Source organism: Leptodactylus fuscus, chromosome 2, assembly GCF_031893055.1.
Source record: "Leptodactylus fuscus isolate aLepFus1 chromosome 2, aLepFus1.hap2, whole genome shotgun sequence".
NCBI classification, from domain to species: Eukaryota; Metazoa; Chordata; class Amphibia; order Anura; family Leptodactylidae; genus Leptodactylus; species Leptodactylus fuscus.
In genome coordinates, this window is record NC_134266.1 from 92,027,303 (window position 1) to 92,044,109 (window position 16,807).

Below are 16,807 nucleotides of genomic sequence, written 5' to 3' on the forward strand. Positions count from 1 at the left end.
CCTTACTGTGCAGAAAGCCATATAATAGAATGCACATTTAAGGGATATTAAGAGTGGGAATTATTATTGCTAGATGAGACAATTCTAGACAATTGAAATAGTTATGAAAAATAATATTAAACTTTAAAAATATGAACATGTTTAAAAAATCATTAAACATTCTTCAGAAATAAGGTGTTCTTAAGGATATCAGTATTTTCAGAGGAACCTCTACACTAAATACTACCTAGCCATGACACAAAATTTACAAATGTTTCCAGATTGGAACAGACAATGGTAGATGGTCAACTTTTTAGCCCTGGGAAAATATTCCTAAATACTCCTAAATATACACTGCTCAAAAAAATATAGGGAACACTCAAACAACACATCCTAGATCTGAATGAATGAAATATTCTCATTGAATACTTTGTTCTGTACAAAGTTGAATGTGATGACAACAAAATCACACAAAAATCATCAATGGAAATCAAATTAATCAACCGATGAGGGCCCGGATCTGGTGTCACCCTCAAAACTAAAGTGGAAAAAACACACTCCAGGCTAATCCAACTTTGATGCAATGTCCTCAAAACATGTCATAATGAGGCTCAGTAGTGTGTGTGTGGCTTCCACGTGCCTGTATGACCTCCCTGGTGTTCTGTGGCAAATGCCAAGCGTCCTGCATGGTGTTGGGCCGTGAGCACAACCCCCATCTATGGATGTCGAGCCCTCATACCATCCTTATGGAGTCGATTTCTAACCGTTTGTGCAGACACATACACATTTGTGGATTGCTGGAGATCATTTTGCAGGGTTCTGGCAGTGCTCCTCCTGTTCCTCCTTGCACAAAGGCGGCGGTAGCGGTCCTGCTGCTGGGTTGTTGCCCATCTACGGCCCCTCCACATCTCCTGGTGTACTGGCATGTCTCCTGGTAGCGCATCCAGCCTGTGGACACTACGCTGACAGACACAGCAAACCTTCTTGCCACAACGCGCATTGATGTGCCACCCTGGATGAGCTGCACTACCTGAGCCATTTGTGTGGGTTGTAGATTCCGTCTCATGCTACCACAAGTGAAAACACAATCAACATTCAAAAGTGTCCAAAACATCAGCCAGAAAGCATTGGTACTGAGATGTGGTCTGTGGTCCCCACCTGCAGAACCACTCCTTTATTGAGTGTGTCTCGATAATTGCCAATAATTTCCATCTGTCTATTCCATTTGCACAACAGCATATGAATTTGATTGTCAGTCAGTGTTGCTTGGAGTTACATTGTGTTGCTTAAGTGTTCCCTTTATTTATTTGACCAGTGTATAATTAGATTTTTTTTTCATTATTTGTATTTATCACATTTGTTTTTCCTTTTAGAACACTAGGTTACACATGTTAAGTAGTTCAGTGACACCTCATCTTGTACATTAGTAGAGACATATTACCTGCTAGTATACAAGCCAGCCAATAAATAAATTGTGCATGAGAAGCAGCTTTTTCTCACCAGCCTTCAATACAATTGTATATGAAATCTGTTACCACAATATCTACCAGTCTGTGTAAAGAAAGCATAAAAAATATTAATAAAGTTGTTTAGGCAGACTGATGGTTGTCTGAGTCCATTTAGGGACATGGATTGGCATCTCTTCTTACAGCCAGAGCAGAGAGCTGTTACATAGTATATTACACATATGAGACACTCATTTATTACTGTAAGGTCCGGTTCACATCTGCGTTTAGGTTTCCGTTCGGGGAGTCCACTTAGGGACCCCCAAACAGAAACCTATATGCATTAAAAAGCGGTTACTTGAGAAACCGTCAGACTCCATAGACTATAATGGGGTCCGTGTCGTTTACGCATGAAACATGTGGAGAGTAAAAGTCCTGCAAGCAGTACTTTTCTCACTACATGTTTTGTGCGAAAACCAAGTGGAAATCACACGGACCCCATTATAGTCTATGGGATTCGTGGGTTTCATTTAGGTAACCACTTTTTAATGCATATGGGTTTCCGTTCAGGGTGTCCCCACACCCAGTAGTGGCTACAAAGAGTATAGATAATATAATCCACACCTGGCTCAATCCACACCTGGCTTTGGCTCAAAAAAATGTAGCAAAATCTGCAACAAAAAAGCATTGTTTTTTGGAACATCGGTTCCTAGCCATAAACAGTTTCTTCACACTATGATAGTTTGATAGTTTTCTTCACATATGACTAATAAATTGAAAGTACAGTTAATCACTAGAGATGAGCGAACAGTGTTCTATCGAACACATGTTCGATCGGATATCAGGGTGTTCGCCATGTTCGAATCGAATCGAACACCGCGTGGTAAAGTGCGCCAAAATTCGATTCCCCTCCCACCTTCCCTGGCGCCTTTTTTGCACCAATAACAGCGCAGGGGAGGTGGGACAGGAACTACGACACTGGGGGCATTGAAAAAAATTGGAAAAAGTCATTGGCTGCCGAAATCAGGTGACCTCCATTTTAGACGAATAGTGGATTTCAAATCCGGGTCATATGAGAATGTGAACTTTGTGACTATGAGACAGGGATAGCTGTACAGGCAGGGATAGCTAGGGATAACCTTTATTTAGGGGGGAATGTTATTAAAAATAACTTTTTGGGGCTCTATCGGGTGTGTAATTGTGATTTTTGTGAGATAAACTTTTTCCCATAGGGATGCATTGGCCAGCGCTGATTGGCCGAATTCCGTACTCTGGCCAATCAGTGCTGGCCAATGCATTCTATTAGCTTGATGAAGCAGAGTGTGCACAAGGGTTCAAGCGCACCCTCGGCTCTGATGTAGCAGAGCTGAGGCTGCACAAGGGTTCAAGCGCACCCTCGGCTCTGATGTAGGAGAGCCGAGGGTGCACTTGAACCCTTGTGCACACTCTGCTTCATCAAGCTAATAGAATGCATTGGCCAGCGCTGATTGGCCAATGCATTCTATTAGCCCGATGAAGTAGAGCTGAATGTGTGTGCTAAGCACACACATTCAGCTCTACTTCATCGGGCTAATAGAATGCATTGGCCAGCGCTGATTGGCCAAATTCCGTACTCTGGCCAATCAGCGCTGGCTCTGCTGGAGGAGGCGGAGTCTAAGATCGCTCCACACCAGTCTCCATTCAGGTCCGACCTTAGACTCCGCCTCCTCCAGCAGAGCCAGCGCTGATTGGCCGAATTCCGTACTCTGGCCAATCAGCACTGGCTAATGCATTGTATTGGCGTGATGAAGCAGTGCTGAATGTGTGTGCTTAGCACACACATTCAGCTCTACTTCATCGGGCTAATAGAATGCATTGGCCAGCGCTGATTGGCCAGAGTACGGAATTCGGCCAATCAGCGCTGGCTCTGCTGGAGGAGGCGGAGTCTAAGATCGCTCCACACCAGTCTCCATTCAGGTCCGACCTTAGACTCCGCCTCCTCCAGCAGAGCCAGCGCTGATTGGCCGAATTCCGTACTCTGGCCAATCAGCACTGGCTAATGCATTGTATTGGCGTGATGAAGCAGTGCTGAATGTGTGTGCTTAGCACACACATTCAGCTCTACTTCATCGGGCTAATAGAATGCATTGGCCAGCGCTGATTGGCCAGAGTACGGAATTCGGCCAATCAGCGCTGGCTCTGCTGGAGGAGGCGGAGTCTAAGATCGCTCCACACCAGTCTCCATTCAGGTCCGACCTTAGACTCCGCCTCCTCCAGCAGAGCCAGCGCTGATTGGCCGAATTCCGTACTCTGGCCAATCAGCACTGGCTAATGCATTGTATTGGCGTGATGAAGCAGTGCTGAATGTGTGTGCTTAGCACACACATTCAGCTCTACTTCATCGGGCTAATAGAATGCATTGGCCAGCGCTGATTGGCCAGAGTACGGAATTCGGCCAATCAGCGCTGGCTCTGCTGGAGGAGGCGGAGTCTAAGATCGCTCCACACCAGTCTCCATTCAGGTCCGACCTTAGACTCCGCCTCCTCCAGCAGAGCCAGCGCTGATTGGCCGAATTCCGTACTCTGGCCAATCAGCACTGGCTAATGCATTGTATTGGCGTGATGAAGCAGTGCTGAATGTGTGTGCTTAGCACACACATTCAGCTCTGCTTCATCGGGCTAATAGAATGCATTGGCCAATCAGCGCTGGCCAATGCATTCTATTAGCGTGAACTGAGTTTGCACAGGGGTTCTAGTGCACCCTCGGCTCTGCTACATCAGATTGCTACATCTGATGTAGCAGTGCCGAGTGTGCATCAGATGTGTAGTTGAGCAAAACTGACTCAGCACTGCTAAGTCTCTGCATTCGCATAGGAATGCATTGGCCAGCCTTCGGCCAATCAGCGCTGGCTCTGCCGGAGGAGGCGGAGTCTAAGGTCGGACCTGAATGGAGACTGGTGTGGAGCGATCTTAGACTCCGCCTCCTCCAGCAGAGCCAGCGCTGATTGGTCGAGTTCCGTACTCTGGCCAATCAGCACTGGCCAATGCATTTCTATGGGGAAAAGTTAGCTTGCGAAAATCGCAAACTGACAGGGATTTCCATGAAATAAAGTGACTTTTATGCCCCCAGACATGCTTTCCCTGCTGTCCCAGTGTCATTCCAGGGTGTTGGTATCATTTCCTGGGGTGTCATAGTGGACTTGGTGACCCTCCAGACACGAATTTGGGTTTCCCCCTTAACGAGTTTATGTTCCCCATAGACTATAATGGGGTTCGAAACCCATTCGAACACTCGAACAGTGAGCGGCTGTTCGAATCGAATTTCGAACCTCGAACATTTTAGTGTTCGCTCATCTCTATTAATCACTTATTAGGTCTACCTATGTTATTTCACAGCGATGCCCTGTATATTTGGATTTACCGTCAGTATGCAGAGGGCCAAGTTAAGATTTCACTTATCAAGAATGTGTCAGTTTCAGTTCACTCTATGACATAATAACACTGCTCTGCCATGTAAAATCAAGACAGGTTTATACACAAAACTATATCCCTATAGTCTAGAAAGTTGTATACAGTAATGAATGTACATAAGTCTATATAATTTTTTCTCTAAAGGTTTCATGTACAATGAAGTACATTTGAATAGATCAGGGTTCAGTATTTTAAAGTGGTTGTTTCATCTTCTCGGCCAAATCCAACTATTTGCATCAATTAATGCTCTCCTTATTCCAACAGGGTTGGAAATTTCCTCTAGTCTCCATCGTTCCTGAGCAATACGTGTTTTTAGTTTTGGTGTTTGAGATGCTATTTAGGGTCTGTCCTTTAAGGTGGGCAGTGCCAGACAGGATCAGGCAAATTATATGAAGCTGAGCTCAGAAATTAAGTGGAGCTCTGAATTACACCCCATTAAGGCAGGGTTCACACAGGGTTTTTTGGTCAGGATTCCTGGTCAAAAAACTGCCTCCCATTGAAATCAATGGGAGACGGTCATTTCCTTTTTCCGTGAGCGGAAGCCCTTTTCCGTGAGCGGAAGCCCTTTCTTCAGGCGGATTCGGCAGCTGATTCAGCCGCAGACATCCGCCTTACGACACCTCCCTCCTGACCCAGGCCCATTCATTTGGGCCTAATCCGGAGCAGAATGCATCAGCATCCAGTCGTGGCTAGCCGTTTTTTGGTCCAGAATCTGAAGCGGCCTCCACGTCAAGTTCCGGACTAAAAAACCCCATCTGAACCTGGCCTAACAACTCCTGTCTGACTCCCTTTAACCCCTTCCCGACATCCATTATACTATTATGGCAGATGTCGGGTATTGATGGCAGAGGTCCGTCACTAATGCCTGCAATCAGAGTCCACTTTGATCACGGGCACTGTGTTTTGAAATCCCCCAAAGTTAAAAAAAAATCCCCAGAATTGGTCTTCACCGACCCAGTACCTATTATGTAGGATGGTCCCTGAAAAATTTAGGCTGGTCTCTGAAACGTCCCGTAAGTTGGCTAATGAAATAAAAATAACTAATTTTGAAAAAAAAATAAAAATTTTAATTTTGAAAAAATAAAAACCTAAAATTTGAAATAAAGTAATAAATCAAATAAAGAAAAACAAATTATACATGTCTGAAAATGAACAATCTACAAACATATAGAAATATTTTTCCGAAATGGCGAACAGTCTAATGTAATAAAATCAAAACCACATTTTTTTTTTTGCATTTTTGCCCCCATTAAAAATTTTAATAAAAGCTTAATTTTAATAAAGGCCCCCAATGAGAAAATGCACGTACTTTTTGTATTACAAATTGATTTTCAGATTTCCCTTGCTTTTTATTTCTCTGTACTCTGCTATCAGTCCCATAATGGAGGATTATGTAGATAATCTGTTTTCCCATAGTCCAAACAGCAGCACAACAGATGGGGTATTCCTACGCAATTAGGACAGGTGGAACTTTTGCTCAATCAATAACCTCCCCTATAAGAGGTCACCAGACCTCCCCCTCCACGTGTTAATTATAAAGTATAAATTTCAAAAAAACCCTTCAGAATGTCAAACCAACAAATATATAGGGAGGGAGCTTTGTGCTGCTGTTTGGACTATGGGAAAACAGATTATCTACATAATCCTCCATTCCCCATACGTCCAACACAGCAGCACAACAGATGGGGAGGTAGCAAGAAAAATCCCCCTAGGGTGGGACTTCCTGACATACTGACGTCAAAACTGAGCGACCAAAGGCAGTTGCCTCCTCGCTAAACCTATCTAGTCTATAATGCCTAACAAAGGTTAGGTGAGAGCTCCAGGTTGCCGCCGCACAGATCTGGTCCAGAGAAACAGCATGTCTCTCTGCACAAGAAGCGGCAACCGCACGGGTCGAATGAGCCCTCACAAACCCAGGCGGCGATAGTCCCTGGGTACAGAACGCCAGAGAGATGGCTCCTTTGATCCATCGTGCCAAAGTTGTTTTGGATGCTCTACATCCCTTATATCTACCTGCAAAATTTATTAGCAGGTTCTCCGCCTTCCTGAAGGACCTGGAACGTTCCAGGTAGATCTGCAAAGCCCTCTTCAGATCTAGGGTATGCCACCTCTCCTCCTCTGGGGAGGAGGGGGATGCAAAGAATGTAGGTAAAGTAATTGTATGGTTAATATTTTGACCTGAAGGGACTTTTGGTATAAACCCCGGAAGGTATCTTAACTGTACCCTGTCTGGAAAGAACAACAGATAGGGTTCCGAGGCTGCCAGCGCCTGCAATTCCCCTGTACGTTTAGCCGAAGTAACGGCTAGCAGAAACGCCACTTTGTATGTAAGAAACTTTAACCCCACCTCTTGTAGGGGTTCAAAGGGGGGCCCACAAAGCCCCTGTAGTACCGTGGCTAAGTCCCATTGTGGTACTGGGAACTGCACCGAAGGTCGGAGCCTAGTGGCCCCTTTCAGGAATTGATTTATCAACGGATTCTGAGACAATCTGACCCCTAGTACGGCTGAGAGGGCAGCTATGTGTACCTTTAGTGTTGCTGGGGTGAGACCCTTCTCCAGCCCACTCTGCATGAATTCCAATATTGACTCTATTGGTGTTAATGGGCGCTGTCTCTCCGCGCACCATTGCTGGTAAATTCTTCCAATTCTCAAATAACTTCGATTTGTGGATTCTGCCCTCGCACAGGCCAGAGTTGTTCTCACGGCCTGTGACAATCCGTCATGTCCGTATAGGGTGCGGTCAACCTCCAGGCTGTCAGGTTGAACCTCTTCAGGTTCTGGCATAGCTGCTTGTTTTGGGTTACCAGGTTGTGAAGAAGTGGAAGCCTCCAGTAATTCCCTCGACTCATCTGTATGAGGTGGGTAAACCATGCCCTCTTCGGCCAGAACGGGATGATGGCAATCACCGATACCTGGTCTTGCCTGATCTTGGCCAATACCCTCGCAATCATGGGAAGTGGAGGGAAGATGTACGCCAGCCTGAACCTCCAGGGTATTGATAGGGCATCTACTGCCAAGGGGTTGTCCTCCTGGTAGAGGGAACAGAACCTCTCCACCTTGGCATTGTATTGGGTGGCCATCAGATCCACCTCGGGGAGACCCCACATCTGAGTTAGTTGCGCAAACACTTCTTGGTTGAGGGACCACTCGCCTGACACCGCTTCTCCCCTGCTGAGCTGGTCTGCCAGCACGTTCAGGTGTCCCCTTATATGCACCGCATTGAGGTGGCTTAGGTTTCTCTCTGCCCAAGCAAAGATCTGATCCGTCAGTCTGAGAAGAGAGGTGGACCTTGTCCCACCCTGTTTGTTCAAATAAAGGACGACTGTAATGTTGTCTGACCTGATCTTTACCGCCTTGCCGCGGAGCTCCTGGGCAAAGTGAAGCAGGGCTTGATACACTGCTCGCAACTCACGCCAATTTGATGACTGGATCTTCTCTGATTGGCCCCATGTTCCTTGTGCTAGGGTCTCCCCCAGATGCGCTCCCCATCCGACCAGGGAGGCATCTGTTGTCAACAGGGTCCAGTCGGGCTGGACCGTGGACATACCGTCTTTCAGCTGGGACCACCATCGTAGTGATCGACGGGTACTGATGGTCAACTGGATCGGCTTCTTCAGCCCTGCAGGGCTGCGGCTCCAGACCTTGAGGATCTCGCTTTGTAGTGGCCTCATATGCCATAGCGCCCATGGCACTGCATCTGCAGTTGCTGACATTAGACCTAGGACCTTCATTGCGGTTCTTATTCGAACCCTCCGTGTGACCGCCAGATGCTGCACCGCCCGACAAATCTTCTCCTTCCGAGGCTGAGGAAGAGATATCTCCATCCTCTGAGAATCCACAATGAATCCCAGAAACTGGATTCTGGTGGTGGGGACAATTCTTGATTTGCTCCTATTGATCATCCAGCCTAATTCCTCTAGGAAGGTAACTGTGGTCCTTAGGTGGGCAGCGAGAACCTCTGCTGAATGGGCCTTTAACAGCCAATCGTCTAGGTACGGTATAATAAATACCCCCTGGAGCCGAAGTGCTGCAACGACCGGAGCCACCACCTTTGTAAAGGTGTGGGGGGCCGAGGAAATCCCGAACGGGAGAGCTGTGAACTGTAGGTGACACAGCGTACCGTTCAGCACAACCGCGATCCTCAAGAACCTCCTGTGTGGCGGAAAGATCGGGACGTGCAAATAGGCGTCCCTTAGATCCAGGGTGACAAAGCTGTCTCCCTGCTGCAGAAATGGTATCACAGACCTGATAGTTTCCATCCGGAAACGAGACTTGAGGACATGCTGGTTGAGAGATCTTAGGTCGACCACCATCCTCCATCCCCCTGATGTCTTGGGGACCAGAAACACCGGAGAATATACTCCGGTCGACCATTCTGCCAAAGGAACTGGCTCTAGAGCGCCTTTGTCCAGGTATTCCTGAACGGCGTTCTCTAGACGGATCTGCTTCTGACCAAATAAAACACGGGTACTCACAAATTTGTCGGGTGGAAGAGACACAAACTTTATTTTGTAGCCCGTCTGCACGAGCTGGAGGACCCATGGGTCCTGGATGAGACGACCCCATGCTGCTGCGAAATGGGCCAGCCGACCTCCCACCGGTAAGGGTGCTGTGTCTCCGCGGGAGGGGAGCCCGAAGGGGTTGGCGTCAGAAGGAGGGCTTCTTTTTCTCTTCCCTGCGAAAGGTGCGTTTACCTGCTCCTCTGCCCTGGGTCCCCGGGCGTCTTTGAAAGAAGCCCCTGGCTCCATATACTCTGGAGAATCCTCTCCCTCTATATGATGGACCGGGTCTACCTCTGGCACCTTGGGGGAGACTCTTTCCCTTGCTGTCAGCCATCCCCTCCATAATGACGTCCAGCTCCTTCCCAAAGAGCCTACCTGGTTCGTACGGGAGTGCACATAAATTGTACTTGGACGTATTGTCCGCTCTCCAGGGCTTAAGCCACAATGGTCGTCTTGCGGCCGTCGCCAACGCCATGGACTTTGCTGCAATTTTTACATTATAGAGCGCCGCCTCTGCTAGATAATCGACAGCCATGGATGTGGAGGTCAGAAACGTCAGGAGGTCGTCACGCGGAACGCCTGCATCAATATCTCTGCGAAGAGATGTTATGTTTCCCCGAAGAAACTGGACCACCTCCCCTGTTGAGATTCCTACTGAGGCCTGCGCTGCTGCAGTTGTATATATACGGCGCAGAGAGCCCTCTGCCCGCCTATCCATTGCGTCCTGGAGATTGGATCCGTCATCCGAAGGTAAGACTGTACGTCTTGATAATTTAGACACGGCCATGTCAACTCTCGGGGTTGGCCCCCAACGATTAAATTCCACGTCTTCCACCGGAAAGAGTGTATGAAATTTCTTAGAAATCTGAAACGATTTCTCCGGTCTCTTCCATTCCGTCTCCATACATCTTGAGACTGAAGGTTCTACCTTAAATGCCCTTGGGGCCCTTGGGTCCCCTTCCTCGCCCCTATCTGGGCGTACCAACTTCAATAATTTCGGCATTTTTTCTAATGAGAAAGATGGACCTGCAACATCCGACTCCTCATCCGAAGAGATCTCATCCAACACCTGGAACTCCTCCCCCCTAGGGGAGGGGACAGAGGGGAGATCCAAGCGCGGTCGTTTAGCTAAGTGGGAGATAGACTCCTTCATCTCCCTCATTGAGTCTTTCACAAACTCCTTCACCCATGACATCGCCTCCCCAATTTGCGACTCCACTGGCTGTGAAGCCCGGCATTGGCGACAGCGGGAAAAATCATAGTCATCCGGCAAGGGGGTCTTGCAATCCCTGCATGGTAAATGCCAGAGCCTAGGCGCCGACCTTCCCCCACGTCCTTCAGACACCGAGGATGAAGAAAACATCTATAAGGGAAAATAACATTTGTTTCAATATACCTTACCATACCCCCTTGCTGGAAACCATAGGGCGACCACTACCTTCAAACTTATTGCAAGGTCCTTCCAATTTCCCTCAGAATGTGTCAGCAATCACAAACCACGTCTGCACTGCATCAGGTCCCAGTGCAACTGAGTCTTAAATACCTCCCAGAGGGGAGGGAGATCAAACCCCGCCCCACCACCAGGTGGGGAAGGATTCTGTGCATAATAATAATGATAATAATGATAATGATACGTAGTAATATGCCTCTTACCTGCTGCTTTGTATGAGGGGGAAGCCTCCCCTCCAACACATACTCACGCTATTTCCCCCCCGACCCTGAATGTCAGGGACGGAGCGGACACACGGCCGGAGCAAGGGAGAGTGCACTGCGCATGCGCCTCCCCACTGCCGATAACCAGCTGACCGGAGCGCGTGCGCGCGCCTAGGAAATCCCCCGGCCGGACGTCCACAGAGAACCAGCGAGCGCACGGAGCGACATCCACAGGCAGAGAGGCTAACAAAGCTAAGTTCTTACTATCACAGGGGGAGAGGACACCGGCCTCCCCCCCCACCACCTGTCCCTGTCCGCAGGACAGAAAAAAACACGTGGAGGGGGAGGTCTGGTGACCTCTTATAGGGGAGGTTATTGATTGAGCAAAAGTTCCACCTGTCCTAATTGCGTGCAGGGGCAGGAATACCCCATCTGTTGTGCTGCTGTGTTGGACGTATGGGGAATGCTTCTGCACAGCATTCCAAGGGCAACTAGAGAAAGTACAATATTTTTCTACTGGGGATACTCCAGCAGGTAGCGGCCTATTATAAAACAAAAATAAAAAAAATATCTAACTTACTAACCTTGCCGCTGCTCCATCGCTTCTTCACTTCCCCGGCAATAAGATGTCTGCGTATCAGTTCAGGAGGTGTGATGACGCCATCTGTGCTGAGACGCAGAGGTCTAAACCAGCACGGAAGAGGGCAGCTCGGGTTCTTTTAAGAGCGGCCCCTCTCCTGTGCTAGTTTAGAGAAAAAAGTTTTAAAAAAAAGTAAAAGTTGATTGCCGTGGCTGCTGCCCCCTCTGGAGTGCCGCCTGACGCCGTCGCCTCACCTTGCCTCATTAGAGGTGCGGCCCTGCCTATAAGATAAGCACATGAATCTTGTCCATATTTGTTGTGCAGATTCAGTTTCATTACAAAACTCTTGTCATTTTTCATTAAAAGCTGTTTTGCAAACTGCATTCTTTTTATATAGGCCAACATATTTTTCTGAAATGCTTTTATTTAGTTGTTCAGCACGAATCTCCTCTGTCGCCCACTCAAAGCCCTACTTTCTAAGTGCAGATTTCACAATTGCTTGCTGCATAACAATAAATGAAAGTGTCTTTTTTTGCTACAAAAGCCTTAAATTGCTCTAGTTTTGCACTTAGTAAATGTCTTTGATCACAGTCTTCTATTTCCTCCTATTTAGAGTCAACCTGTCACATTGAATGAACTGTCGGCTCTGTAAACACCAGGTTATAAGCAGGATATATGGAAGAGATTTACTTACTGCATTCCATCATTTTTTAAGGTTTGAAAGTTTTATTCCTATCTAAAGTGATGAGAAATTAGTAAAATATGCTACCATATTACGATAGATAAGGGTCTTGGATCCCACCAATTTTGAGGTACTTTGACACCTTGAAACTAGGGGTAGATGAAGGGTGTATATGAAAATGGGGGGAGATATAATTGGGATATAATGGGTGGAGTCAACATAAAAGTGGGCGGGGCCTAATTTGCTGCGGCGCGCGCAGCGCGCCGCACGTTTTGTTCCCTCTTTCTAGTCTTCAACAGTTGGGAAGTACAGGTTAGAAGTACGAGACCCCCAGTAAGTAGGGCCCCGCCAAAGTCAATTGCCCAGGGCCCCACAAACCCTGGATCCGCCACTGGAAACCCAATCCACTTAAAAAGCAGTTACCTGCAGAGACTAGACTACAATGGCATCTGTCGGGTTTCCGCCTTGTTTCTGCCTGAAAAATGTTTTCAGGACTTTTCTCTCCACATTTCTCTCCACGTACCACATGTCAGCAGTGAAACTTTTACTCAGAACCTTTGACATGGTAAGATACACATTACTTGAACATTGCACAGCCAATACAGTCTCGTTACACAGAATGTGTTGTGGCACCTTTCTCTTTAAATCACTCTCATGTTCTTCTAAAATAAGTGAAAGTTTTCTAATATTACCGAGGTAACTCTGGAAGGAGGATTTCAGACTCCTGTAATTGGTCAAAGTTTCTGTACCACCTAAGTTGCACTCACTTGTAGATATCTTCCTCTTACCACCCCCCTTGTTCTCCATCCCCTTCTTGTGTATCGCTTACGCTGGGTTCACACCTGCGCCCCGGTCTCTGCTTTTAATTTCTGTCTTCTGCCAACAGAAGACGGAAACCTGACAGACCGTGTACGGCTGTGAGTGCCAGTGAGCGTTTTGTGCTCTCCGCAGTGAAACCGTTTTTTTTTTAAACCGGACACAAAGTCCTGCATGCCGGACTTTGTGTCCGGTTAATAAAAACGGTTTCACCACGGAGAGCACAAAACGCTCACAGGTGCTCACGGCTGGACACTTTCCAAACCCATTCATTTGAATGCCTGCAGGTTTCCGTCTTCTGTCCAGTTTCAGGCAGGAAACGGAAACCTACAAAACGGAGACTGGAGCGCAGATGTGAACGAGCCCTTATACTACCACAGGCATAAAACATCATCAAATGTCCTTTTTTAGTCTGTGAGGAGACTCCTTTTTACCTACTTGGGTAACTTTATATCAACATCTGGCTCACACATAATGGGGCACATTTATTGACCCTGGCATGTAGTGAGTAATAATGTATTGCTCTGGTGTCAGATGCACCACAATTATTGAGACCTATGTGCGTGTCTACCCGGGCCAGAACTGAAACATAACTCACTTAGGAGCTTGCTTAGATTTCATGTAGAAGACATTTTCCGGCACTCAAAGGAATAATGAAAATTCACGTGTTTATTTTTTCATTATTCCTTTGAGTGCCGGAAAATTTCTTCTACATGAATATGGCGGTGAGATGCCTTTTCTGAGCACCTGGATTCCATACAACGAGTGACGGATTATTATATCTAAGCTTGCTTAGATTTCAATTATAATTTGCCCCAGTTTTATATTCTAAATGATGATAAACTGATCAGGTTATAGCGGTGCTGTTGATACCTGCACATGCTACTCCTACTTTTCTCAGAAATTCAAAAAAGTGGGGGGATTCTGGTTCAAAAGGCAGTGTTTCAAAAATGTTGCCACTTTTACGGTAAAATTCTGGTGCACAGACAGTAGTAAATCTGAGAAGACAAACCATGAGATTTGTGTCATTTGAACATACCCTCAGTGTCTACCTTGGTCCTGAAACCATGGCCCCGTAGAATGCTGTACTTTCTAATGTGTCATATCTAACATTACGCTTTAGCTGCTGTGCACGCTTTTCAGTTTCTTTTTAGAAAAAGAATCATCAATTGCTGTGTGAAAACTGGGCTTCCTGTCACTCAACATCGAATATTGGGGCTCAATAGATTACTGAAGCAACTCATGGCCTAACAATGGTCTCCAAGTCTTCCATCTTAGCACACTTTTTAGTTCTGTTGTGGAAACTTTTGCACAAAACCAAGAGATAAACCTTTTCTCAGTTACATGAAGCAGATAAAAGTTTATATATAAATGAGGTTACAGTAAAAATAACGTTATAGATAGAGATAATAAACTAGATAATAAACAGACCAAAGAGATGTAGCTACGGAGACTTCTGATAGGGCAGAAAAGTCTGACAAAACAGGAGTTCTTAAGCCAAATTTCTCAGAACATCCCATTACAATCACCATGACTCTCATAGGAGAATTACGTAATTATACATGTGACTTCTGGCTAACTCTAAAGAACATTATGTGACCTAAACATCAGAGCTATCTAAAACAATAAGCCATAAAAAGAGGCAAATAAACACCAATAAAATGGGATTGAAAACCAATGTATAAATATATGAAAAAATCCTACACATTTATAAAATGTAACCATGTTTTATGAATCCATAAAAATACACAAATGAGTAAATTGAGCACTACATAGACTAGGGGACAGTAGCAAAGAATTTGTTTATGACAGAAATGCCCACAATTTATGGCACGATGTAGAACCATAGTGATAGTTACAAATAACATTGCATATTGCATAAAGCAAAACAGCAATATAAGTAATAACCCAGTGTAATATATCTCTAGTAATAGTATGCAAAAGGACAGGCTAAATTCAATAATGAGAAGCCAGGAGGTAACATAACAGACTGGTAACATGTAAAAAGAATATACAGTATAATACCATACCGAGGTAAAGAGTCCTGTGATCTGTTGAGTGGAATTATTTTTGGAAATCACGGTCATTGTGTCCTATGGGCCAAAGAGGAAAATGACTATCCAGAGTGTTATTAGTGCAAAGTTCAAAAGCAGGCATCTCTGATGGTATGGGGTGTGTTAATGCCCATGGCATTGGTAACTTGCACATTTGTGAAGGCACCATTATTGCTGAAAGGTACATACAGGTTTTGGAGCAACATATGCTGCCATCCAAGCAACATCTTTTTCAGGGATGTCCCTACTTATTTCAGCAAGATAATGCCAAGCCACATTCTGCAAGTGTTACAACAGTGTAGCTTTGTAGTAAAAGAATGCGGGTACTGGACTGGTCTGCCAGCAGTCCACACCAGACCGGTCTCCCACTGAAAATGTGTGGCCAGTGGTGTAACTAAAGTCTTGTGTGCCTCGGTGCAATCTTTTGTCCAGGGCCCCTTACCTCATCCCTACAGTGAATTCTTGATAGTGATGGTTATGGGTGCTAAGGAGTTTAATCCACCTTAGTGTGGTTAGGGCAATCTGTCGGTCTCCTTGGATCATGGACCAGATGGAAGCTGCAATCTCAATACTGATAACAGTGCTTATAGGCCCCCTAAGGCTGCCGGGCCCTGGTGCTACTGCAACCTCAAAAACCCCCTTAAGTTACGCCCCTGCTTGTAGTGCATTATGAAGCACAAAATATGACAATGGAGACCCCAGACTGTTGAGCAACTGAAGTACATCAAGCAAGATTGGACAAGAATTCCACCTATAAAGCTTCAACAATTCGTGTCCTCAGTTCCCAGACGTTTAATGAGTGTTGTTAAAAGGAAAGGTGATGTAACACAATTGTAAAAATGCCTCTGTCCCAGTCTTTTGTTGTCCCCGTGCCAGATTTAACATGTTGCAGGCATCAAATTCAAAATGAGGGAATATTTGAAAAAAAAAAAAACAATAAAATTTATCTGTTTGAACGTTAAATATTTTGTCTTTGGAGTTTATTCAATTGATTGTAGGTTGATAAGGATTTGCAAATCATTGTATTCTGTTTTAATTTCTGTTTTACATAATGTTCCAACTTCATTGGGATTGGGGTTGTATAATAATAGTTTGTGGGTGGTGTTCCCCAAAAATTCTGCTGAACCCAAAATCTTTGCAATATTTGCAATGAACACCATAGGGGCCACGATGATACTGTAGGCAGGAGCTGCTAAGGGACGTTATACTTTGTGGAGGGGCCACTATAGAACATTATACTGTGTGGAGGGGCTTCTATATGACATCATACTGTATGCAGGGGCTTCTATATGACATCGTACTGTGTGCAGGGGCCACTATTGAATTTTATACTGTGTGGAGGGACCACTATATGAGATTATAATGAGTGCAGGGGCTGCTATGGGACATTATACTATGTGAAGGGGCCACTATGGGACATTATACTGTATATAGGGGTCACTATGGAAAATTATGCTTTGAGGAGGGGCCGCTATGGTATATTATACTGTATTGAGGCCACTTTGGGTCATTTAGGTGTGTGTAAATGGGGTGTTGTACTGTGTAACAGAGAAGGTTCTGGGCTGTGTGTGTGTGGGGGGCAAGTTTAAAGTTTGCTATGGAGCCCAGTCTTTGCTAGATAACCTACATAACAATGAGGAATCAAT